Source organism: Neolamprologus brichardi, chromosome 22 (genome assembly GCF_056152115.1).
Source record: "Neolamprologus brichardi isolate AB-2024 chromosome 22, ASM5615211v1, whole genome shotgun sequence".
Taxonomy (NCBI): Eukaryota; Metazoa; Chordata; class Actinopteri; order Cichliformes; family Cichlidae; genus Neolamprologus; species Neolamprologus brichardi.
In genome coordinates this window covers 2,134,593-2,161,129 of record NC_142124.1, presented here as the reverse complement: position 1 = coordinate 2,161,129, position 26,537 = coordinate 2,134,593, and the positions used below count along the sequence as shown (strand labels likewise).

The following is a 26,537-nucleotide window of genomic DNA, read 5'->3' as shown; positions in this document are numbered from 1 at the left end:
TCTTTAGCTGCGAGATGTTCCACTTTCTGCACCGGCTGTGTGCTCGCTGCTCAGGGCGGGTTCTGAACACCAGGATCACGAAGGCTGGATGGAACCAGGCCTGACGGCAGTGATGTCACTCATGTTTTTTTGGCCACTTCACATCATGTGCTTATGCAGACGTGGCTGCACGCAGGTATAAAAGACACTCATCAGATAAATGCAGTTTAAGCGTGTGGGTGATGTTCTCTCTGCAGCCACAGGGAAGGGGCGGTTACTCGATGTAACTCCTGGTCTCCGAGCATGTGAGCAGCTCCCTGTTCCCACCCTGACTGAGCTGCAGAACCAGAGCTGAACTTTAAGGAGGCTCAGCAGAACTGCACATGTGGAGAAAACTTTCTGTAGCTCGCTGGCTTTAATCACACCTGTGCTCATACGTCCAAAGACAAATTGTGTCTTTGCTGAAGGACGTTTGGTTCCCAGAGTCGTCGACAGCTTGGTGGGTCAGAGTTTGCACCACAAAAAAAGTTGGTAGGAGTTAAACAAATCATCCATTCGCTTCCGCTTCTCCTTTTCAGGGTCGCAGGGGGCGCTGGAGCCTATTCCAGCTGTCATAGGGCGAGAGGCGGGGTACACCCTGGACAGGTCGCCAGTCTGTCGCAGGGCCAACACACAGGGACAGAAACCATTCACACTCACATTCACACCTGTGGTCAATGTAGATTAATCAATTAACCTATCACAAACAAATCATTGATAGTTTATTCTAGAGGATGTTTAATGTTAACACCAGTTAAAAGTTGTTATGGTGCCACACACCACATGCTGGCGCTGCAGCGCCCCCTGTCTGTCTGTGATGGGTTAGCATGCGGATGCTAACTTGGATGTGGCCGTACGGTCGACCTCGGCGTGTTGCTAAATGAGTGCAGACAAAGTTGAATTCAAACATTACTTTTGTGCACGCACTGATGGCGTGCTCGCCGCACACACCTGGACCTCCCTCCCGCTGCAGCCGGCTGATCCTTCGTGCACTGCAGAAATTACTTTGATTCAGTTTTAATAAAACAAAGAACAAGCGGAGCCGCGGCGCTGAAAAGAAGCTCGTGTGAAACGAATCAGAGGACATTGTTTCACAGGAAGCAGCGCTGCACCTTCAGATCTGTTCTGCTGTTGCTGTAAACAGGAATCTGCGCTTTAATTGACCCGACCGATTAAATTCAGGTTAGGACAAAAACAGACAGACAGACGCCCCCTCAGCACCGCCACTTCAGGAGAAAACCCACAAAGCTAATTAATTGGGGCCGACCGGCTGATTTGCATGTTTTGTAAGCACTAATTAAGATATGCAAAATATCCAGATGAACGCTGCAGCCTAAATATGTTTTAGGCGGCTCGGCGGCGCAGAGGTACGGACGGCGAAACAGACGGAGGCCGCATCCTGCGGCGGGACATTAATCCGAGAGTCGCTACGCCACAGCAGCAGGAAGTGCAGCGTGTAGGGGAATTCTTCCCGGCGACAGAGAGCAGGGACGGCCGAACGTGTCATGGACGCTGCTGCAGTGCACACGGGCAGGTGTAGCGCCCTCGTAGGTGTGCACGAATCAGAGGCTCAGGAACTGAGTCTGAGGAGGCTCCGGTCCAACAAGCTCAAGCTGATTCGTGCAGATGACCTGGGCGACGGTTTATTTAGACACCAGGAGACCTGGACCACTGCATGCAGAACAGCAGCGTGCTTTATTATCAAACACGTCATTCAGACAGCACAGCCGGCCTTCTGAAGGTCTTTCAAAGATTTTCTTTGGACTTGAGCTGCTTTTTCCCTCCGGTCTTTGTACCTGATCACCTTCACTTAGCTCTGCAATTTGAGTCCTTCAGGCATGAAAAGGATGAGTCGGTGTTGTGTCTACACAACAGAAGAATTGTATCTTTAGGCACTTTGTTAGCAGCAGCCTGTCACAGAAACACATCATTTGTTCTCATTTCTTTAGTTCAATCTGTGACAAATACCAAAGATAAAACAGTTGGACATAAAATGGTGTTTTTGCACCAACAGGCTGATTCCTGAAGAGCTGAAATCTCGGCATATTTCAGCGTCCTTAACCCTTTAAAGCCGGTCAGAGCAGCACGCTCTGTTTTGCGTAACTATTTTTAAATCCCGGTAGCTCTGCAACCACGTGAGCTAGCGCAATAATTGTTTTGCATATGAAACCGGAGGAGTTGTACTTACATCTTATGCCATCAGCTTGTCCTCGGTCACAGTTTCCTTCCACATATAGCTTTGCAAAAACTGCATAAAAAGCACTTGCAGCAACAAAAACATAATATTCCAGAAACACGCTTTGCCGATCCGATCAGCTGTTTGTAACACTTCCTACGTCCATCAGCACGAACTATCGCATGTCCGCCATGACCTGCCCGAAACCGGAAGTGACGTCATTTTCGCGGAAATGTAGTTTTTTACCATCAGGGCCTCAATGAGCCTATACTGGTGTTTTTAAAAGTTATCTTTGACTTTATGACTTTCTGTGTGGTTTCTGGGATGCTTAGGACTCATATTGCACTGCTGGAAATAGTTTATTTTGATGCATATGCTGCTTTTTTGCAAATTTGCATTATAATATTTATTTTCGTTTTTCCTGCAGTATATAAAAATTGGTGTATTTCAGAAATAAAACTATGAAGACACTCAAAATAAATTTCCTGTGGTGGGAAACTATTTTTTGCAACTTTTTTGTATTTACAGTTTTGAGGGATAAGCCTCTTAAATTTCTCTAACTAGAAATATATGTTAAAAAAACAAAAACGATTTTCTATTTTTTTGTAGTTTATTGCACTTTTTTGCAATTTATGTAATTACTATGCACTTAATGCAGACATATTATTAAAATTTAGGCTATAATGGTTGTATTGATGTATAGCAACTTGAAATGCTCCCAAAAATGGCTCCACAGCATGTAAAAATATAATATAAGCTCTGGCAGACTTGGTTCTATGGTAGGTCTTAAAGGGTTAAAAGAAACTGGAGGACAAAAGCAGTGTCTGAAGAAGGTCGGCTGTCAAGAAGCCATTCGTAGGGAAACGGGACGAAAAGGCTGAGGGATGAAAATTACAGAAGGAAACACGGTGGAGGCTCAGTCAGGATTTGAGGCTGAATTTCAGTCAGTGGTGTCGGAGCTCTTTTTCCAATGTCTGGAATTATTAACACGGAGAAAAGTACCATCACACCAGAACCTTCTGGAAGGCATCCGACTGACAGCAGCTCCCTTTTCCCTGGAAAGCGTGGAAACTGTTCCCGAAGATGATTTCAGGAAATGATGAGGAAGCTTGTGTAAGAGAGCTCAGGCCGTGCTGCAGAGCAACACTCCATATATGTATGCACACGTTACACAAACAGCCCATTCATCTGTACAGGACAGCACAAATAAACACAGTGGAGATGATCACACACACTCACACACACACACACACACACACACACACACACACACTGGTCCCAGCAGAGCTGCTTCGTATCAGGATGGTGATGGATGGAGGATGAGGTCAGTCCTGGGGGGGATCCAGACTCTGTGGAAAAGACCTGTTGTTGTCTCTCGCTGTCTCTGTGTGTGTGTGTGTGTGTGTGTGTGTGTGTGTGTGTGTGTGTGTGTGTGTGTCTCCCCGCTGCGCTGCAGTCCTCTGATGATCTCATCCACTCACTCGCACAGCTTTAGCAACCTACACACAGGCGCTCGGGGGAAATGCTGCCGGTGATTCCCTCTCAGAGCAGCTTCATAATGTTTGGATGTTAATCTGTGAGCAGCGCGGCGGCGAGTAAATAACGATCATATTAAACATGACTCAGACTTTGTGCTGCACAGGAAGCAGGAACAAAAGTTTCTAAAGGTCAAAACTCCTGAAATGAATAACGTTTAAAATCAGGTTTGCTTTACGGCGTGCAGGTGACCTGAACGCTCGTCCTCTGCTCCTCGTTTCGTGCAGAGCGACGAGCCGGCTGCCGTAAACGCCGTCGAGCCAGAGTCTCATTATGCTGATCTAAACGCGAGGCGTGATGCAGAGTTGGCGCCAAAGTTTCCGATGGGCCTAACCTCTGCTAACCTCCGCTCTGTGTTCGCACACACGTATCCAGTTTTCTGCCAAATACTGAGCTCGCTGTGCCGCTGCGCTCCAGCGCTGCAACTGAAACACAGTATTTCATCCGTTACTTTGCACGAGCTGCAGGCGCCGGCCTCAGAGCGAGGGGGGAGGAGCTCGGAGTGCTCCTCCAAGCTCCTCGGAGGAGAAGCTTGGAGCTCGGTTCCTGAGTCACCTGACTCGGGAACGCCTCTGTGTCCCGCCAGCAGAGCTCGAGGCCCGAGCGTCTCGGTGTCAGAAAAGAGATGGATGGAGGAGCTCGTTGCTCCACCCTCTCGTCCAACATGGCAGCGGATAAAATGCTCAAATAAAAGCTTCACAAACCTGCGGGCGCCATTGCTGCGGCTGCTTCTTTACAGCAGCTCCTTCACACTGTGAACCCTGCAGAACAAACTTGTTTTCTATATGAGTGAGGCTTTTTTTAGTGCATCGATCCACGCGGCAGAAAACTGCTGAGTGCAGCCTGTAGTGAGGCTGCTGCTCTGCTGCGCGTCCTCTAAACTCAGACTTTGCCTTCAGGCTGAAGACGAGGATTCAGTGTGGTTAATGCAAACCTGAGCACAGCACTACAATAATGCAAACACACACACACACACACACACACACACACACACACACACACACACACACACACGCACGTTTACGTGGCCGTGTGCAGGCGGGCTTCAGCGATCGATGATCGCCTCCTTCATGTCTCCTCTTCCTGTTCCTTGTCATTGGCGCCGTGCTCGTGCGTGGATGCTAACGGCCTTAACTGTGGAGTTCAGTAGTCACGCACAGCCTGGCACAGCTGATTGGCTCTACGGTCCAAGTCACGCCGTCGTTTGTGTTGCATTAAGCTCAGGAGAACCTCTACCGGACAGGAAGTCTGGCGCCGCTTCCTCGTTGCACTGCCGGGCGTCTCATTTGATCTCGTTTGATTGAGCGCTGCCGTAAAGCTGAGCCGGGGTTAACTGTTTCTGCCACCTCCCCGCCGCGGCGACGCTGCGGCCTCGTTAAATTAAACGAGCTGCGAGTTTAACTGCCGAACGTCTGCAGAGCGCAGCACTGCTGCGACAGCGTGTGGCAAAGGTAGATCACCTGTGGCCTCAGTCATGCTGCTTCTATATATTTGAATGTTTAATGGAGGGAGAGACGCCCCCTAGTGGCAAACACAGATATCCTGTTTGATTGAACCGTCGCCATCTGGATGTTTTAAAACTGAACATAATGAGCGAGGAAAGAGAAACAAAGTAGCTCCGCCCCATATTCACTCTGATTGGACTGATTCTGGAACAAATCCAACAAAAACCAGATTTTATCTTGGAATTGAGCGACTTGATGCATTAAATGTGTTTTGCAGCCCAGAAAACTTCACATGGAAATCTCCTGCACTTAGACAGTAATGAGGGTTCGGAAATACTGTAAAAAACAATAAAATAAGGCCCCGCCCCCTGCACCCGAACGGCCTGAAACTCAGTTTTGCATTACTTCAACTGATGTGCCAGAGGGGGAACTGGCTTTAGGGCTCAAACAGTTTTTCATACCAGGCTGTAAACACGTTTGTTCCAACATGACTGACTGGTGGAGCCTCCGGTGGCCGTTAGAGGAACTGCAGCTTCGTGTTGGCTTCATCTCTCCGTGCTCAGGTTGCCGCTCGGTCTCTCCTCTGATTCTTATTTTTTCATTTATTTTTTCTGTGCTCCTCTCTCTCCGTCTCGCTCTCACTCGGTTGCTTCCTCCCTTCTCGATTTTGGCATGTTACCACGGTAACCCACTGCCTCCTTTATTGGGCCAAGTTGTGGTGCAGTTTTTAAGGCCCGTGCTGGGTTCAGACCACACAAACGCAGTCGCACAACACTCAGGAACACCTGCTATCACACTCACAATCATCAACACCTCAACATGATCTGTTTGCATCTGCCACACACACACACACACACACACACACACACACACACACACACACACACACACACACACACACACACACACACACACACACACACACTCTCTCGATGTGATCCATCTTTAGTTTTCTCTCACACTTGGCTGACGTCTCTCTCCTCTTTCAGACCCCGCGGGAGATTACCCAGAGTGCTGCTGGCCTGAGCTTCCAGAAGATTAAGAGGAAGAGGTGAGAGAGGAGAACGGACAGAGTTCGGAGGAGGAGGTGGAGCCTCAGGAAGAGCCCCTCCCCCTCCAGTGAAGCCCCTCCCTTTAGAGGAAGTGCAGTGAGTACCAGCTTTTTATGTCACCATCCCACTACTGCTCACTACTAGAGGTCATATCCCAGAATGCATTTCATAGACCACACTGTACCGTTTCCACTGCCTGCTGCCCATTTTCTCATATCGGTCGGTCATCATCTTTCCTCTGTTTCTTGCACAGATCTTGTGGACACATTTGTTGCTGCTTTCTCTGATGGTAAATGTGCTTTCTGTTGCGTGTACATGTTACCCTGCTGGACGCTCATACCCGCCTGTTAATTCTGCTGTAATTAGAGCAGACGTAGCGTTCCTGAGGAGCGCACTGATCTGACCGAAAGAAGTCGCTCTCCAGTTTTTGTGAGGTTAGTCCAAAAAGCATCTGATGTTAGCGTCTCTGTTCTCATAGCTACCAACAGAAGTGACAGTGATGATAGTAGCGTGAGCTCCACCTTGTGGTTCAGATTGGCATTGCATGAGAGTACAGCGCGGACTTGTTTCAAGTTCGGTTGACGTCTCGGACACTTTGTATATATTCTTTCATTTAAAAGTAAATTGGGCTCCAACACAGTTGGTGTGAAATTCACGTGTGTGTGCACCTGGTGAAGGTGTGTCTGCTCTTTCTTTGGGTTGCAGCTCTCCACACTCGCACGGTTGTAATTATTCACACTGATTTGTGGTGTGGTTCAAAGCCGGTTGTGGATCACTGCATACGTTTATTAATTAAACAGGACGGCCTCAAATATAAATTTCATTGGTTAGTTTGTAATGTGTGTGTTTGTGTGTGTTTACATATCTTTGTGGGGACCAACAGTCCTTATGGGGACGAGGAGTTTTTCCCCATAAGTTTGATTTTTCAGACCCAAAATGTGTTTTTAGTTTCAGAGTTAGGTTTAGGGAAAGCATTATTTCAATTTTAGATGTCCCCACAAAGATATTAAGATACAGAGAGTGTGTGTGTGTGTGTGTGTGTGTGTTTACATATCTTTGTGGGGACCAACAATCCTTATGGGGACGAGGAGTTTTTCCCCATAAGTTTGGTTTTTCAGACCCAAAATGTGTTTTTAGTTTCAGAGTTAGGTTTAGGGAAAGCATTATTTCAATTTTAGATGTCCCCACAAAGATATTAAGACACAGAGAGTGTGTGTGTGTGTGTGTGTGTGTGTGTGTGTGAGTTTTCCTTTTCTGAGTGAGGTTAGCCAAATGTTGTGGGGCTGTGGTGCCGAGCTGTGTGAAGTGTTGAAATCTCGTGTTTCTTTTCTTTCTTTTTGCCAGTTTCTGTCAAGTTTGATTTTAATCTGAAGTTTAACAACAACATTAAATTTAACGCCATCTTTTGACGGCGGTCTCCAGGGATGCGATCGTATGGTCGTATCATTTCAAAGCGCGTTCTGCATCCAGAAGAAGCTCAGGTTTCATCTAAAGCAGCTGACCACTGCTGTCACTAACTCTGTATAAACGCAATAAATTAAACTTAAAGTTAGAAATCAGAAGCTTTTTGGACCCAGTGCAGAACGATGGTCCGGTCTTTGTTTTTGAGCTCCTCACAGAGGCAGAAACATCAGTGAGCTATCAACCAATCAGAATTAGAATATTTTGTTAATCCCAGAGGAGATTATGTTGTCACGGTTCCTCCCGGACCGTGCGAGCAGTAAATGAAATGATACAGAATATAAGAAAATAAATATATCAGGGAATCACACACAGTATGTGAAGTAGTTGTTTCCTGTGTCGAGGATGTGCAGAGGTTCGGGGTAAAGTTTGACCCACAGATGAAGCTCGTGTTTTTTTCTCCTGTGGAAAATTGTTTTGGTCCTTTTAACAGAAATAAGTCGTCGATCATTTCTCACTTTTGTTCGACTCGGTCGACTTCAGCACGCTGTTGGTTTCCATGCTCATCCTCTAGGTTTGGTTAAATGTGCTCATGTTTGCAGGAGTTACCTTCAGGCCCTTTGAGCTTCCTGGGAGACGTGAAGTTGCATAAGCAGCTGCTTCTTGGTGAACAGCTCAGATTGATTCCAGCTTTTCAAATGTAACTGTTCACCGATGTTCTCTGTTTTCTATTAACAGTAAGTTGAACATCTTTTAGGTCTCGAACTAAACCATCGCCTATAAAAAGTTAATGTATAAAGTGTAAAGTCATCTTTCTGTCACTGGATGGACAAACGTGTGGATCATTTACTGTCAGGACGTGCTGCTCGGCTCTCTGTGGGAAACTGTTGATCTTTAGTGTGTCGCAGCCTGAAACATCACAAATGAATCACCAATCCTGCGGTCGCATTAATTCACTGAGCGCTCTGCATTTGTTTTGATGTTACCGGGGACAATGGCCAACTCTGAGGTTAAAGTTTATTAAAACTCTTTTAAGTCCATCTTAAAAGATTTACATAACTATTTTTAAAGCCCGGTAGTAATGCAACCACATAAACTAGTGCAATAAGGGTTTTTTGGCATATGAAACTGGAAGAGTTGTGCTTGCATAACACGCATTCAGCTCAGGTCGCCCTTTCCGTCCACAAACTGCTTTTTGCACAAGTGATCGCAACATCAAAAACATTATAATCCAGAAACGCACTTTATCGATCCAATCAGCTGATCATTGCACTTCGTACATTGGAATAAACGTCACTGTGTGTTGCATGTCCGCCATCACCAGGGAAAACCAGACGTGACATCACTTTTCGTGGGAAATGTAGTTTTGTCCCCTCCAGGGTCTTTCAAAGGTTTACTGTTGTCATGTTTGACTTTATGTACAGTTTCTTTGAACTCAAACTGGAAATATTTTCTTTTAATGCTGTTTTTTTGGAAACTGTGCAAAATAATATTTTAGTTTTCCTGCAGTTTACAGAAATGAGTGCATCTGAAAAATGAAACTATGAAGACACTCAAGTAGGGCTGCCACGATTAGTCGACTAGTCACGATTACGTCGACTATTAAAATCGTCGACGACTGATTTAATAGTCGACGCGTCGTTTGAAGCTTTGTAAGATCCCAAAAGACGCAGGAATAAGTAGTAGGATTTAAGAGTGTAATAACGGACTGGAACAGAAGATGGCAGCACTGCATGTACAAGGATGCCAGCTGCCGTTAAACCCCGAAGAAGAAGAAGCTGTGTCCCAGAATTCATAGCGCAGCCCAGCTCAGTTTCCAACAATGGCGGCAGCTAGTTAGTTTTAATATTACTCTTATTATTCTTTCTGGGTCAAAATAAACGTTTAACATATTTTCAGGCGAGAATGTAGCTGTGTAAACCTCAAATATCTGCTCAGTTTATCAAGACACCACATATTTTCAAAAGCGCTCCGACGTTTTCGGAGACGTCTGTTACCCACTAGCTCGATAGCTAGCCGGGGGCTAGGCTAACTAGAGCCGTGAGAACACCGGACTCCCGCTAATCGTTTTCAAACCCACCGCCGTCTTTCACTACTCAGGTTAAACATGATATATAAGTCACTTAGATAACTTAAAAATGTTATTGTTTGGCTTTTTTCAGTATTTTATTTGTTCCTGAGTAAATCGGTTTGGCTGAGATTAAAGTTATAGTTTTTACACAGCTGAATAAACGTCAAGCAGACAGCTGATTATCAGAAGTGTGAGATGCTCGAGAATTTACTCCGGTGTCCTGTTATATTTTAGATAGCAAGGAGTTTATTAAACTTCACCGAAACAATCTGCAGATTTCATTAAAATTTAATAAACTATCATCTTGTCTTTATTTTTAGTTAGCACATACCTTAAACACTTAAAGCTGTAAGCTAATGATAGTTATATAAGAGCAGATGCTGCTGGTGCAATAAGCTGTACTTTTTACGTCCAATGGATGATGATCTGATTAGTCGACTATCAAAATAATCGTTTGTGGCAGCTCTACACTCCAGATAAGTTTGCTGTGGTTGGAAACTGTTGTGTGCAGCCTTTTTGCATTTACAATTTCAGGGTAAACCTCTGAAATCTCTGTAACTAGAAATATGTGTAAAAAACCTCAATTTTTTTGTAGTTTGTTGAACTTTTTGCTATTTATGTAGTTAATATGGACGTAACGCATACGTGTCATTAAAGTTTGTGATATAACTGTTGTATGGAAGTATAGAAACATGAAATGCTCCCATAAATGTCACCACAGCAGGTGAAAATACAAAGATACGCTCTGGCAGACTTGGTTGGCTTTAAAGGGTTAATGTGCTCTGTCCCTGTTAGATTTAATTACATGGATGTTTCTGCATTTCTCTCTTTTCTTATTTTGTATTTTTTACATTTCATTTGTGGCGAAAAGGTGAAAGTCGAGTTTGCTTTACTGGGAAAAAAACCAACCTCGGCGTTCGCCCCATTTTTAAAGCTTCTTTACAGAAACCGTCTCCTGGTGTCACCTCTCATCGGGAAGAGAAATCAAACCCATCGCTGGGCTCTGATTGTCCCTCCGGTGTCCTTCAGTCCTTCAGAAAGTGAAAGAGGAGGGCGATAAACACATTTTGGCTGAATTCAAGGCCTCGAGAGGCATTTACTCGCCCTCGCTGCAGCCTGTGCAGGTCTGACTGCGTGCCGGGAGATTTCACTGTAAAACGTGTTTATTCTTCTTCTCCTGCATCACTTACTAATCAATTCCCCGCTTTCTTATTCTGCTCATGTATAATTTACAGGCTTTAATTTGCTGTGTTGATTTAAAAGCAGCGTGTGGAAATCACTGTGTAACGGCAGCCGATAATGCCGCGTGTGTAAAAGGAAGAGGTGAAGAGAGGAGATGGAGGGGGCGAGTAATGGACGAGGACCGGAGAGCGCCTCCTGGAGAGCGCCGACGTGTTTTTGGATGAGAAGGCCAAGACACCTTTTTGTACTGAAAGAGAAAAAGTCAGAGGGGCACTTTGAAAAGATGTGACATTTAATTTCCCAAATTCAAAACAGAGGTCCTGTTTTCTGCAGGATCGCCTCTCCGCAGTCTGAAAGTGAGGAGGAGAAGGTTTGAGGGGGAGAGATGATGTTTGAGAGCAGAGGAGGTTTGATACCTGCGGACGAGAGAAAAGAGCAGCGGGACGGCGAGATGAGCGAGGAGACGCTGTAAATACAGTCGGGACGGGCGAGGGGAACGACGGGCTGGTTTTTCAATCAGCTGTGTGTGTGTGTGTGTGTGTGTGCGTGTGTGTGTGTGTGCGTGTGTGTGTGTGTGCGTGTGTGTGTGTGTGTGCGTGTGTGTGTGTGCGCTGCAGTGGTTCCTCAGCTGGAACCAGTTCTCTCGGTTCAGCAGGTTCATGCTGTAACAGTTTAAACATGGCGGCGTCCACTGCCTCCGGTGCCCTCGCCGCTCTCATTTTAACCTTCTTTGTAGTCCGAGCTGCTCAGGGACCCGCCCCTGCGTCACACGGGGGTGTAATTTGGGCCGGCACGCTCAAGGCTCTGCGTAGAGTTCAGGGCGCATCTGGAGCCGTCATGGAGGACCGCCGGGGTCTACGGGGCGGTTCTCAGAGGTGTCGCCGGGGTACAGGATAAGTCGTGATGTGTGCGAGGGGCGTGGCTGTGGAAGCCTGCGTCCAAATCTGACACGGAGTCAGGCTCAGCGAGTAGGATGATGGGAAAGTCCAGTTCCTGGAGGCAGGCTCCGCCTCCAGGAACTCCACACAAACCAGATATCTACGACAATCCCGACAGCACCTGAAATCGAAGAGCAGCTCTGCACGACAAACCACCGTTCGGCCGCATCCGGCCGGCTGCATCGCCGTGGCAACTCGTGCTGCAGACCTAACCTGAGATCAGCTGTCTGAAGGCGCCGACCCCAGCACCTCTGAGCACGTCAGCAGCGTCTGATGAGCATCAGTAACTCGTTTGTCTTCTTATGCAAACGATGACCCCGTTTGATTTGCATGTTGATAATTAATCTTTGCCGTCAGCCCGTTAACGCGACGGCAGGATGAAACCATCGTCTGCACATGTAAATGTTCGTTTAATGGAGGAGCGGCGTCTGTGCCGTCCTAACGATCCAGCTGTGAGCAGTCGCTGTCTTCACACAGAAACGCTGCCGCGGACGTGTTCCCATTACTTACTGGTCGATCGATAAACCTTCAAGCGGGTAACCGGCTTCGTTAGCGTCACCAGGACACGTTTTCAGTTCAGTGACGTCGCTTTGTGACGACCGGTCGAACCTGCAGATGCTGCCGGTGGCTCGGTAACCGTGTCACATGATCAACAAGCTCAAAACAATTTAAAAAATGCAGATGAGCCAGTAAAACCTGAGTCATAATCCCTGCGATCAGTGATCTATTTATACTTTTACAGACTGTCGTCCTCACACTGGGGTAAAAACTCGTCTGTGGCTGATCACACGTCTGTCCTTCGTCCTTACATGTTTTTGTTTCAGCTCGGTTTAAATGATCGCTGATGAAAATCATCAGATCTGCCAACTGAACGTCCAGAGGACTCAAAGTTATTTAGACACACTGTTATATTATTTATATACACCTCCCAGCATGCACTGCAGCAACTTTCCAATTTCCCAGAAATCTCCTTTTTTTAATTCTCACATGAAAAAGGTTAAACAGTGGAAACAGTTTTGTGTCTCCGAGCAGAATTAAAACCATGCGCCTCGCTCGCCTCCTGCTCGTTTCTGAAAGGACCGAAGTCGCCGGCGTCGTGAACTGTGACGAAGTGCAGAAAAGGCTGTCAGGAGGGACAACAAATATTTAAATAAAGACATAAAAGGAGCGCTTTCAGTGGGAACGGCACACAGCTTTGAGTTACAGCGCATGTAGGGTTATGTTTTTCTAACCTAAAAATCCGAGCTGCTTAAAGTCAAAGCATCCCCGCGAGCCCGGCCGCACGCAGCTGTGATCCAGTCACTCTGAAACGCGCACGTGCGGCAGGAATCGAGCGCTCTGTAGTCCGAGTGGATTCCTTCTCCGCCTCGAGACGACGGATCTGAAAGTTCCTGCAGGAGGCCACATGTGCATCTGCAGCCCGAGCTCTTCTGACCAATCACAAGCTGGTGCACAAATCCATCCGCCGTCACCTGAGAACGTTGAAGCTGTTTTTTGGCGTGGTCGCATCAGCACCGCCGGGTTCCTCAAATATGGCTTGGACCAAACCCGAACACTGACCCTGCTGAAGTCAGAACCGTGCGAGGTGATTCGCTCTGTGGTGACATCACACATCGCTTGATGCTGTAAGGAGGAAGCGAGCTAGTGCACTCAAACCAGAGGCCCACAGGCCCGTTGCAGCTCGGGGTCAGCTGTCGATCACAGCGACCTCAGCAGCTTACTGTGGGCACCGACGCTGCCGGAGCCTTCAGGGGTCAGAGGGGAACTGCGTGGTTTGGTACGTCTGCCTCGGCTTCGTTTAGGCTCACCTGGTGGTGCCTGAACGTCACCGGTGTGCACAGAGCAGCACCGTCGCTGACGTTCCAGAGGCTGGCGTATCGCATGAAACCTGCAGCACTCTCTGCAGCAGCGCCGTTTAAAATATTCCGACTTTTCCAACATATGCATCTCTGAAGCCCTCAGCAACTTTCACATTTCCATATGCATAAGATATTTCTGCTCCAGCACCAAATCACAGTCACCAGTCTGAGGAGCTGCTAGTGCAGAAAACCTGACCAACTGAAGCCAGAATCTCACCAGCGCTTGGCTGCTGTCCAGTCAGGCTTTTTTCAGCGCTTTGCTGGGCCGCAGCCAGCCCGCGGGCCGCTGCCAGCCCCACCGGGTGCTCGGGAAGGTTTGTTTTCACGGCCCCTTCTGCTTTGTTGAATGGGCTGTGTGAAGCTCGGGGGGTGGAGCGCCGTGCTAACACTGGCAGGGTGACGGGTGCAGTTTGCGCACGGGTCATCCCGGCTAAAAATATTTGCATCCAAGGTGGCGTGAAGCAGCTCGAATGAAAGCATCCACCAAACGGCACGGCGCTGGGGTTGCAGAGGCGGCTCTGCACCTGATAATCCGGCGGGGGCTTCTCCTCCTCGTCTTACTGGCGCCGAGACTTTGCTCGCTTGTTTTCGTGACCCTCCGGCGCTGAAACCTCATTAAAAAAGCCACTGTATAATTTCATAATGAAGGGCCTTTATCGCCGCTGAGACGTACGTATGGCTGCGCGGTTATTGCTCGGCGCCGTTCTGATGCCGATCGTCGGCGAGATCATTAGTCGTAATTATGCGAAGGATCAAAATATTTAACAGCACATCACATCATCAGTTCAGCGGCGTCTAAATGTTTGAACGTTCCTGGTATGTCTGTTTATTAATTGTGGAAAACAAAGGCTGCATGATTAATGCGATGCCCTAATGTTGTGTCACTCTCTGATCATACTGTTGTTCATAAAATCGCCATCTGTTACCTCCAAATGCTGCACGCCAGTCTGCACGGTGGCGGCGGCGTTTGCTGCAGAAGGGGGGGGCGTGAGGAGCGGTGCAGGTAGAGCGCGGGCTGATGGGATCTCCACAACCGCTGCTGGAGGTATCGACTACGTGGGAGAGAGTGACTCACCCTAAAAAGTCCACACACACCTGTGGAGGAGGTGTGTGTGGGCAGCCAGTGTGGCCGGGCAGATCGCTGCTCGCCTCTCTCACCGAGCCGCCGCCATCGCCAAAACGCTCCGTTTATTCTCCCTCCTATATGTTTGTTTTTGTGCGTTTCTCCACCAACACACCTGCGCCGAGCGGCTCGTATCAGAGACGTTTCGCTCGCCGGTGATTCACTTGTTTAGCTCGGCGCTCGTGCGATTTCTGCGCTTCCTCCGAGGTCTCGGTGTTACGTTGGGAACTTTTAGGTTGCTTTTCCTCTCTCGCTCGTCTCCCTCCCTCTGCTGTGAAATGTTTTGTGGTTGTGGGTGTTCAGAGTTGAGAAATGTGTCATCTGAAATCACATCCAACCCCTCCCCCCTCCTCTGTTCTTCTTCTGCAGATTGTTTTCTGCATCCTGGATTTCTGCAAGTGTGCATGAAGAAAAAGTTCAACTGAGTGTTTTTAACGACCGAACACATCGATTCGTTCGTGCTCGTCATACCTACATACACTCGTTCCTCTATTGGTGACAGATATTCTAAAATTATTAAAGGTTTAGATCAGCGGTCCCCAACCCTTGGACCGGTCCGTGAGTCGTTTGGTACCGGGCTGCGAGAGTTGAGGCTCAGGTGTGAAATGTATAGTTTTCAGGGTTTTTATCGGTTTTCAGCGTTATTTTGTTATTGTTTTTATCATTTACTTGGTTTTCCTGGGTCTTTTCACGTGTGTTATGAATAAATCTTCTTTTTTTCGGTACCGGTACTTGTTTTATTTTGTTGTATTTATCCGCGACAGCTTAAAGGCCGGTCTGTGAAAATATTGTCGGGCATAAACCGACAAAAAAGGTTGGAGACCGCTGGATTAGATCATTTTCATGAGCTTCAGCAGCTCTAGGTTTCTGCCATGTGATTGGACAATTAGATATTTGTGGTAATGAGCGGCTGAACAGGTGTACCTAATAAAGTGGCAGTATAAATGCCCGGCCTGGAGCATCTCAGATCCATCCCATCGCTGGTCTCACAGTGCGTGTTCACAAACAGCACCTTTGATCCTAAACTAAACTTAAACTTTGGTTTTCTTGTGTATTTCTTGTAGTTTTGTGTCTTTAATGTATCATTTCATAAACTTTAACCAGCCAGAGGCGGGTTAGAAACTAGGCTGGTTAACGCAGAAACACATTAACTTGTTTAGTTCCAAGTTTACCGTTGGCAGGACGCGCTCGCCTGTCACTGGTTAACCGTACAGACGCTGAGTCTCCCTCCTGTGCGGAGACCGCCACCTCATCATTAACCACAAACACGGACAGACGCGGTCGTCCTGCCCCGGGTGTCTTCGGGGCTTCAGACGTCCTGTGGTTCAGTTTGGGGAGTTATTAAAATGTTTCTAGTCGTATCTCTAGAGCTGCGAGTAAATATTCTTAATGCAGTGATATGAATATTAAACAAATCCAGCTGTGTGGCGGAGGCACTGATGCCACCACGCTGCCGCTACGAGGAGAGTAAGAGCGCAGCGAGTGGCTCGGCTGACCTGCTGTGATAAGAGAACATATGCTGCGGTTATCGCTGACGCCGTGGTCATTGCACGCCCCCTCGCACACCCACCCCCTACTTTCATGTGAGTTTCATTTGAATTCAAATCTCAGTGACCTCACTGTTGCTGGTTTTTAGGTCACGCTTCAAATAACTGTGATTACAAATATGAATGACTGACTTTTACCTGTCCAGCAGCCTCACCTCACACAGGTGTTCAGTACTTACAGGTACGTATAGAGTACTGCCTCATTCACACACGTGCTGTTTTTATATACCTCAGCAAACACACACTGATGGATGCATCGGGGGAAACTTGTTTAGCATTTTGCCCAACGAGTCTTTGACACTTCGGAGGTTGAACCACCAACCTTCCGGTTGGTAGACGACCTTCCGGTTCGTAGACGACCTCCTGAGGCTCAGCTGAAGCAAGAAAATAAGAACTGTGCAAACTTGCATGTGCTTTTAATGCTTGCAGGATTCATAGGTCAGCACTGAAGTACAAGGACTGGACAGTGTGGGGAAAAAAGCTGCCAATGTCCAAAGAACAGCTTTGGAAGACCTTCGGAAAGCTCTGGAGCTGCTTCTACAGAGGGGGGCTGCAGTTCCTGGAGGGTAAACCCGAGTCGATCGCTGCAGTCTGTTCCTCGACAGGTGTTGGTGTTGATGTTGGGGGTGGGGGGAGCCGCTGGAAGTCAAAATGGGAAGCAAAGCAATCATGAAGGCTTCTGCTGGGAGTTTTTCCTGGGAACATCTCGTCTTTCACCAGCTGCTCCAGCGTCTCCATCTGTCCGATGTGATTTTGTTTTAATGTGAAAACAGCGATTGTAGGAAAAAACGGTCAGCGAGGCTTAATTTCTCCCAGCATGCTTCACAGGTAGATGGAAATGCTAACAGCAACTTTGCTTTTTGTCACCAGCCCCGGGCGATCGGGTGTCGAACAGCCCACACGGGCAGACGCCGAGCGCTTTGTCACTGACGCGTCGATCGTCCTGGAAACGCAAAGAGCCACGGTTTCATCCACAGACACTCCCGCTCGCCTTCCTGCCGCAGTTCTTGGATGCTTTTTGTATTATTTTTGAACACACCCGCACCCCCATCGGACGCAGCAGCTCAGTAACGTTGGAGTTTATCCAGCAGCACATAATTGAGGCCATGATGAAGTCAAGTGTTTTTCAGAGTAATGAGTGTTAGACTGTTTTAGTCTGGAAGGTAGATCTGCCTCACAGCTTCCCCCGAATCACACCCCCACCCATCCATCCATCCACCCGCAACACATTTGTTCAATTTTGTTAAGTGCCACTCAAGAGGTATTCCTCGAAAACAACAAAAAATCTCAAAATTGATTTTCTTTTTCATTTTTTTTAATTTATTTATTTTCATGGGAGGTGTCAGGAAGGTGCACATTTTACACATTTTTAAAAGCTCAAGTGACAGTAGAAATGGAGATTTTAAAGGTAACTAATCCAATTACGCATGAAGAAAATGTGCTCACTGTGTTCAAAATGAAGATGGGAAACAAGCTAATTGCAGGAGAAGGAAGCACCCGAGCGACCCGCGTTTAGCCATCCCGCTAACGATCAACAAAGCACTCCATTTTTAAATGCGTCTGTCAGAGTTCACGAGAAATTCTGGTAGAAACTGGAACATCGTTTCTGAAAATTTGGATAGTGAATTTTGGAAGTGGAAGAAGAAACGCAGAATGAGTTTAAAAAGAGGAAATGTCCTGTGGTTGGATGAGCCGCCCGTGTCCACTCGTCACCTCCCCCTCGCCGTATGTGCCCAGTGAAACAACAGGATGCAAGATCAGCGTATCTGCAGGCGTTAAACTGTAAGTGCTCCACGCAAACTCGCACGGCCCGCAGATACTGCACTGTAACGGCCAGCAGGGGGCGATCAGCCTGGTCTCAAAACCGCCCATCACTCCCAGGATCTGTGATGTCAGTCATCTCTGCTCTGTTGAGTCAAGCGCGACATTTATTTTGTCATTTCTGCACCTGCTATGGTAGAAAGGGGCCGAGGAGGAGCCTCCAGGTGAGAGCGTGGAGGGCGTCTGACTTTTGGGAAGTTCTTAAAATAATAAAGATTTACAGAATGACGATCCTGAACAGTCGCCCCCTGCTGGCAGTTTTAAGGCATGGCGGCTTTGCTTTTCAGAGCTGGAAGCACCTCCGCCCTCCCTCCGTGATGGAGTGAGTGGGACTGACCGTGATGTCACTCATTGGTAACAGTTTTGGGATAATTGGCACTTTCTCCATCCTTTGTGCTGATTTGTCAAAGACCCCGTTTAGCAAATGAAACTTTTGCCAATCACCGTGAAACGGGTTGATCTCGGGTTGATTTTGGGTTGAAATCGGGTTGAAACCCGATGAGCGAGCTCCTTCGTTAGCTCCTTTGTTAGCTCCTCGTGGCAGCTGACAGGAGAAGCCCGAGTGTGAAAGCCAAAGTCAGCCTGTAAAAGTTTCACCCCCCCTCGCTCCAGTGACACCATCGGAAGTTGTGATCAGCAGGTTGTTAGCTTACCAGCAGTGATGTACTGTTGTTATCACACGAGAAGGTGCGAGCTCGAGCCTGGCTCTTGCCTCTTTTGGCGAGACATCAGCATATTTTTTGCGGCGCGTGTTAATTTGAGTTTGCAGGAACGCCTCGGCGGGTCACGTGTCTGCATTCACGTTTGTAACGTGCGTGAAGGGTGTCGGCGGCTGCAGCAGCCACGTCTGAGCGAGGGGAGGGAAACCTCGGCTCACCAAGCAGGTGATGATTGAAAGCTTTTAATGCGCTCAGGTGTTTTCTTGAAAACAGCAGCGAGTGTTTGGTTTCACAAAGCTGAGATCACATTTCTGCTCCTCAGAGGTGGTCCTCAGTCAAAGCTGCGATACTTCACTGATATCAAACAGCACTCCCAGTGAAGGCCAATTGGAGATAGACTGCTGGGAAATTTCTAAAATTGCTATTCCAAATTTACAAGGTGGAGCGCTGCCACTGTTAGACAGTTTAGGGAGAGCTGCGGTGCGTAAACCGTTTTAGTTCGTCTCCTGCTGTGATGCAATCTGTTACGAGCATCAGTCAAATCACCCTCTCTGTTAGAGGATAAGAAAACACAGCCGTCAGCCAAGTCGGTAAACTCGGTAAACATTATGGAGGATTCCCCAACCTGCACGCCGAGCCGAGCGCTCCTGCTCTTTCAGGCCGAGGCGGCGCGGCAGCTTTCACACCTACAGCTGCTTCTAATACATCCCCGACGTCCGGGTTTACGGGTTTAAGACTAACGCACTCGAACATATTCTCGTCGTCTGATTGTCACCGTGTAGCTGCACGCTGCTCCTCTCTTTATGTCCACTCTGATTAATCCAGAAGCACAATCTGCTTACTGCCTGCTTTGGTGAACACAGATGGCTTTTTGTTCCCAAATATTTAATTTCCTGGTGTGTGTTCCTTCTGACTCTGTCCATTTATGGTTTCACAATTTTCATAACAACTGCAGGAGAGATATCTTTAGAATAGATGGGTGGGTGACAAACTAACCGAGGATGTATGCGACGTTTTGGGCCCGAGTGTTAACCCTCTGCCTTCGTCACCAGGGCCACGAGTGAGCCATAAAGGGAAGAAGAAGCACTGATGCTTTCTGTGAGTGTGTGAGAACACATTTAAAGAAGAAGCACACTCTCATCGCTGAATAATTCATGTCTGTTTGATAGATTTTCTCACAGCTTTACGGGTGAATTTACAAACTTCAGGAATGCGTTACACGAGCCTTGAAAGGATCGCCTGCAGGTTAAACAAACACTGTCAGGACTGAACGTCTCTATAAACTCTGAGGCACGAGCACTTTCTCCTTTTTTAAAAAACATATATGATGATGTAAAGACAAGAAAGAAGTTAGAAAGATGTTAAAGTTGTGAAAACTGAGGAAAGTGAAGCTGCGTCCTTTCTGATGACCAGCAGGGGGCGACTGCCCTGGTTACTTAAAGAGGTTTCTCTGTGTAGATAGCATCTCATAGCAACAGTTCCCTGAAGGAGCTTTATATTGTAAGGTAAAGACTCCACAATGATACAAAGAAACCCAACAATAAGACGACTCCCTATGAGCAGCACTTTGGCGACAGTGGGAAGGAAAAACTCCCTTTTAACAGGAAGAAACCTCCGGCAGAGCCAGGCTCAGGGAGGGGCGGGGCCACCGAGACAGGAAGAGAGCCGAGATAAATAATAATTAACGATTAAATTTAAAAAAAAAAAAGAGAGAAAGTTACCAAAAGAACAAAAAAAGGAAAATATTCACATCAACACGCTGCGATGAAGCGAGAGTGTTGCCAGTTTGAAGCTTCACAAACCCGACTGCCTCGTCCTGCTCATGCCTTACGCTGTAATTGGCCGGTTTGGGCCACTGTTAGTTACGGGGACCAGCCCGGTCGTGTCCAGTTGGCCTGCTGATAAGAAACGATGACGATTCGGCTCCAAATGAGCTTTTGTGTGAAATGTGCTTCCTCCTGTTTGTGAGTCGTGATACAAGACAAACGTGGGAAGTCAGACCACTCCCGCACAGCTCACCCTGTCATCTGTTGACACCACGTTTGTGCTTTTGTGTTTTCGCTCCGAGTATTGTTTAAAAAACGCTCTTTTTAAAACGTTTAAATTGGGCTTTTTGAACCCTGAGGGGTTCCGCTGCGGGACTGGAGACGGGGCGGGGGATAAGGGCAAAGAGAGCTTGGTGATGGATGGAGAGATGCTCTGATTTAACAAATAAAAAATATCAACAATTCATTTGTAGTGCAGGATTTCTCCAAACAATTCCCCGATGACGGAGGCGGTGTAACGGAGAGGAAAGAGACAGAAAGCGAAATGCGTCTCGTGTCAGAGCGGCTCGGCGCTCGTGGAGTTCTCCTCAAACTATTTTTGCCTGCTGCTGCTGATGAGTGTGGTGTGTTCTCGACGCCACTTCAGCGCGCTTTGCACTGCAGTTTTTTCTTTCGTGTAATCATGTGAAGATTGGAGCTTGTTTGTGTTGACACCGAATTCGACTCCCCTCTGATCGCTCGGTTTTTCTGCCGGAGCATGAAACAATATCAGCGTAGAGAGCTCGGAGAAGTGGGACTTGGACCGTGGCTCCATCTGTACAGTATTACCCTCGTTCATTCCCCCCTTTGTGAGCTTGATTTCTGAGAGTCTCTTTTGTATTAGTGCTGCATAAATTTTCCACAAAAATCCTCCTCGAGGGTCAAAACAGCAGAAACAGAAGGCCGTGGACCCACTGTTTGTTTTCCTGAACGCTGTTGCACAACCCTTTTTTTCCACTGAGCTGCACATGCTGAGTCTCTGCTGTGGAAAACATGCAGAATATATAAAACTGCAGTTCCTCTCGCATCCACTCGAGGCAGTCTATCGAAGTGAGTCGGTCCCCATAGACTCCTGTGTTAAACGTCCACGTGTTTACAGCCCGCTGCAGCTGCGAGTTGTTATGTTGGCTACATTTTTATGTCTCACAGCTGAATGAGGCTTCCCGTCCACTGCAGAATACCAGTGCTAGATTTAACTTACATCATTACGGCGTCTTCTTATCGCTGCTTATTCTGCACGCCGACCCGTCACATCAGACCGTTAGTTGGTGTAACAGGTTTAGGTCAATTAAATTCGGTAAATTCAAGTGTTTTTGTCTGTGTGACGCTTTCATATATTTTATGGATGCAACTTTCTAATCAAGCTAGCCATCAGGAAACAGCAGTGTCCCCTCTCCTCTAAAGTCCACCATAGAACCAAGTCCACCAGAGCGTATCTTTATATTTTTTACATGCCGTTGTTTTGGGAGCATTTCAAATTTCTATACATCAATACAACCGCTATGTCCCAAATTTTGTTAATATGAATGCATTAAGTCCATAGTAACTACATAAATGACAAAAAGGACAATAAACTTCAAAAAAATTTATAATTTGTTTTCTAGTTACAGAAATTTCAGAGGTTTATCCCTCAAAACTGTAAATGCAAAAAAGTTGCACACAACAGTTTCCAAACACAGCAAATTTATTTGGAGTGTCTCCATAGTTTCATTTTTGAGATGCACTCATTTCTATAAACTGCAGGAAAAACTAAAATAAATATTATTGTGCACAGTACGCGATTTTTGCAAAAAGCTATTTGTGGAAGGAAACCACGACCCGGGCCAAGCTCAGTGCGTGTTATGTAAATAACTCCTCCGGTTTCATATGCAAAAACAATATTGTGCTAGCTTATGTGCTTTGCATAAATATTACATTTAACATGCAAAAACTTTTTCAGACTAATTTCTGACCTTATTTGAATGATGAGGTTGTGATGAAGCCACTTCTCTGTTAGAGTTATTCATGAGCTGACGTGCAGATCGTCGTCATGCTGTAGTTTGAGATTTGAAGAGTTGGTTGGCTGAAGTGAAGGATATCTGTTTGAATTTTTGACCACAGGAACTGATCGTTTATGATTTTGACTATTTCAGTGGTCGCTGAGGTTCATGGGTGTTGTAGTACCCATTTGAAGTCTTGAATGTTTGAATGATGCCGGGCACTCCAGGCTTCAGCGTGAGGTTATATTGTACCCTCAGCTGGAGTTCATGCACGTCATCTCTGTGTTTGATGAAAGGTTTCTGGGAAATGTAGTAAATCAGTAGCAGAAGTGGAGGCGAGCAGATTTGGTGACATGTGCTAATGTGCGGTGCTGCAGCGTGCTGGTTGTGCAAATGGGTTCGCAGGTCGGTGTTTGTATGTATGTTACGTACATGCTGCTACATTTGCTGAGCAGCTTCCTCAGCAGAGCGGAGAGTGGGAGTTGTACCGAGCCTACATCTGTGCAGCATTACACTTGTTAATCTTCTCTGAGAGGCCAGAGCTTGTTTTTCTCTGTAACATCTTGATTCTTTCCAAATCATTCTTACCCCGGAGTGCGTGAAGACTGGCGGCCGAGTAGTGTGCGTGAAGACTCGCGGCCGAGCGGGGTGCGTGAAGACTCGCGGCCGAGCGGGGTGCGTGAAGACTCGCGGGGTGCGTGAAGACTCGCGGGGTGCGTGAAGACTCGCAGCCGAGCGGGGCGCATGTCTTTCATAAAGAGGCTGCTCCTGGGTCGGTGGGTGCACTCGACCTGTTCGGTAACCTTTGGTAACGCTGGTCCAGGTTGGTCGCGGTAGCCTCTGCTTTAGCTTTAGCTTTCATCTGATTGGCTGCCCCTCAGTTCGGGGTTTTCTTAACAGCCAACATGAAATTTTGGATGGTACCAGCCCGTACGCTCAGAAACCTCCAAACTGATCCGACTCCCTCCTTTCTCAACTCATCAACCCGGTCAGGGTTGCAGTGGCAGCAGACCTCCCTCTGTCTCTGCACCTCCTCAAGCTCTTCCAGGGGGACCAAGGTGTTCCCAAGCCACCTCTCCAGCATGGGTACCTCAGGGTTTCCTCCTGTTGGACAGGCCCAGGGTGCCTCCTTTCAATGTGGATGACCAGCAGTTTTACCGAGTTTGTGTTTCAAAAAAGAAGACGCGACCAGCATGGACCTGCCTGCTCAAGACTGTTAAATATCAATGAAATTCAACCAGTTAGCAACAACAGAAGAAATAACCATTAGTGACGCAAAGTGGGCGGTCCCAAATTCAATAAATGTAAACTCTGAGGCGAGTGGTCAATGTGAAAACCTAGGATATACCACTGACACCAGCATCAGTGAGTTAAACTACACAGTTGTCAGCTAGAAAGCAACGTACGGCGAGCGATCACGACCTCTGGAGGAAGCTCATTACTGCCGTATTCTTCTGGTCGCTGCCCACAGCTCATGGCCATAGATGATGCCAGGAACATAAATCAACCACCAGATCAACAGCTTCTCCTTCATGCTCAGTGAAGAGCGAGGTGAGCGTGAAGGAGAAGATGTCCTCCCCAACCTGGACCGCTAAAACCCACGGAGGAAGAACCATCGCCTCAGAGCGGGACGCCACATCACAGGGGAGGCGGTTGCTCGATGAAGCTGATCTGTTTTTGTTCTCTTATTTAAAAGAACAAAAGACCATTTCAGACAGTTTACATTTGATACTTGTTAAAGGTTGGACAGAAGTTATTCATGTGTGACTCTGGCAGGAAGGGTTGATTGTCTTGGAGGCGTGCATGGACATAAAAGCCCGATGACCTTGGCTGTTGTCTCGCTAACCGAGCAGATGCTACGTTGGAGCGTCAGGTCTCTGGGTTTTAGAGCCTTTTGCTGCAGTTGCTGAAACTGAACTGTTGGACTGAGCGAACAGCTACCAGGGCGACAAGTGGTTTCCAGAAAGCGTGACTCAAAAGCTCGAATCGGTCCCGACTGAGGAACCTGTGAGGTTTCTCCAGCCTGCTTTGTGTTTGCAGGAGAATGACCACACTGACAGATATCTGATATTTACTGCAGCGCTGCGTGGAACCCAAAGGCCTGCGATCAAGCCTACATCTGTGCTGCATTAGCTTGTTTTCTGCTCGTCTCTGTCTAAGGCCAGCGCCTGTGCGTTTGTGTGTGTTTGTGCGTGCGTGCGTGGGACTCAGAGGACTTTTGTTTGACGGCGTTGCAGGAATTAACAGGATGTTAGACAACAAGAAGTTACACCGACACACAGTGGTCTCTCTGTCTGCTTCTTCGAATGGTTTGTGTTTGTTTATGGCAACAGGAGATTAAGACCCATCTGGTGTGTGTGTGTGTGTGTGTGTGTGGTTGAGTTTGTGGGTGGGTTGTTGTAGGTTTGGTTTGGTTGAGATGGGCGGGGGTGGGGGGGTGGAATTGGCGAACAAGTGTTTTTTTTATGCCTCACATGTGTGTAAACGAGAAAGAAAGAAGCAACAAGAAAAGAAACGGCAACATGAATAGCAAGACAAAAGAGTGTGTGTGTGTTTGTGTCAGTGTAACAGAATCTGATACGTGCGTGTGAGTGTGTGGGGGGATGTGTTGCAGATTAAGCATCGTGCACGGATCGTGTGTGAGTGTGTGTTGGTCGGCGGTGTGTGAATGATAATGACCTCTGACTCTGTCAGTTCTCTGTTACTTTACTGGATTAGCTTCCCTCCACTGCACTGCCTCTAGACACACACACACACACACACACACACACACACACACACACACACACACACACACACACACACACACACACACACACGGTAAATATCCGACCTTGCAAGCAGCCAATATTAAGCAGCATATTGGTTGGCGCCACAGCTCCGTGATAACAGATACTACACAACAAATACTCTGGTTCATGCATGAAGTACTGCAGTACTACAGCAGATGCAGTGCAGGAGTGTGCGCAGTGTTCACACTCGTCACCTTCATGTTACTGACGGGAAGTTAAATGTTCACGATGTGCTGTTAATATTGGCGCTAACCCTGCACACAGTGTCTGTGACTCACTCTATATGTGGCCATATTAACACATATTTACTTCTCTTATTGATTGTATATCATATTGTGGGCTGCTGGAGTCGGGCTCTGCGGCTGATCCTGTTTACCTGCTGCACAGGGTCCTCGCTAGGGATGGGTACCGGTATCTGGTGCCATGATGGCACCGGTTCTGACATAAACGGTAGTAACCAGACCGAAAAGCAGCGCACATTTCGGTGCTTTTTTTTCCTGAGCTGTGATACACTTTGAATTCTAGCCAATCATTTTACGTTTCCGAGGATAGTAGGCGGTCCAGGTACGTACGTTTTTTTAGAGCAGAGCTGCAGATTAAAAACGCCCAAGGCGAAGCGGTCAAAGTCTGGCTGTACTTCACAGCAAAAGATGCAAACTCAGCAGCTGCAACAAGTGCTTTAAGCTGATACTGTGATACTGTCAAAGGAAGTAACACCTCAAATCCGATGAAACACCTGGCGATGCATAGCGTCTTTTTTAAAAGCTGAGAAATGCGCCGTATTTGATAGCTTGCTGCGAGACCTCACACCGAGCACATCTACTGCGGGTGTGGTGGTGACGGATGATGATGCAGCAGCCGTTCTTCTCTGCGTGAGTAGCTTAATGTTGTTCGTGTGTAATTTACGTTGAGTAGGCTAACCACGTTATTACATTAATGCATGTAAGGTGAACTAGCAAACACCATCATAGCTACATGCGGCTGTCTTCTTGTTTGATGGCAGATACTCCCTTCACCCTGGCCAAAAAGGCTCAAATGACCAAAGAAAAAGTGGAAAACAGTTAAACATGAGAGGTTTTTGGACAAAGTTTCTGTTTTTTCCATTGTTTAAGCACTGCTTCCAGCCAAGAGTG

The 26,537-nt window shown here is 47.3% G+C and overlaps 1 protein-coding gene across 4 annotated transcripts in view; it reads left to right on the top strand.

Annotated features, from left to right (window-relative positions):
* LOC102785092 (zinc fingers and homeoboxes protein 2-like) overlaps positions 1-26,537 on the top strand; it is a 130,663-nt gene that overhangs the window by 36,570 nt on the left and 67,556 nt on the right. For all 4 annotated transcript variants that reach the window (XM_087835588.1, XM_087835591.1, XM_087835590.1 and 1 more), the window contains one exon: positions 6,165-6,323. The gene's annotated coding sequence lies outside the window, so the exon portion shown is untranslated. The remainder of the gene's footprint in view (positions 1-6,164; positions 6,324-26,537) is intronic.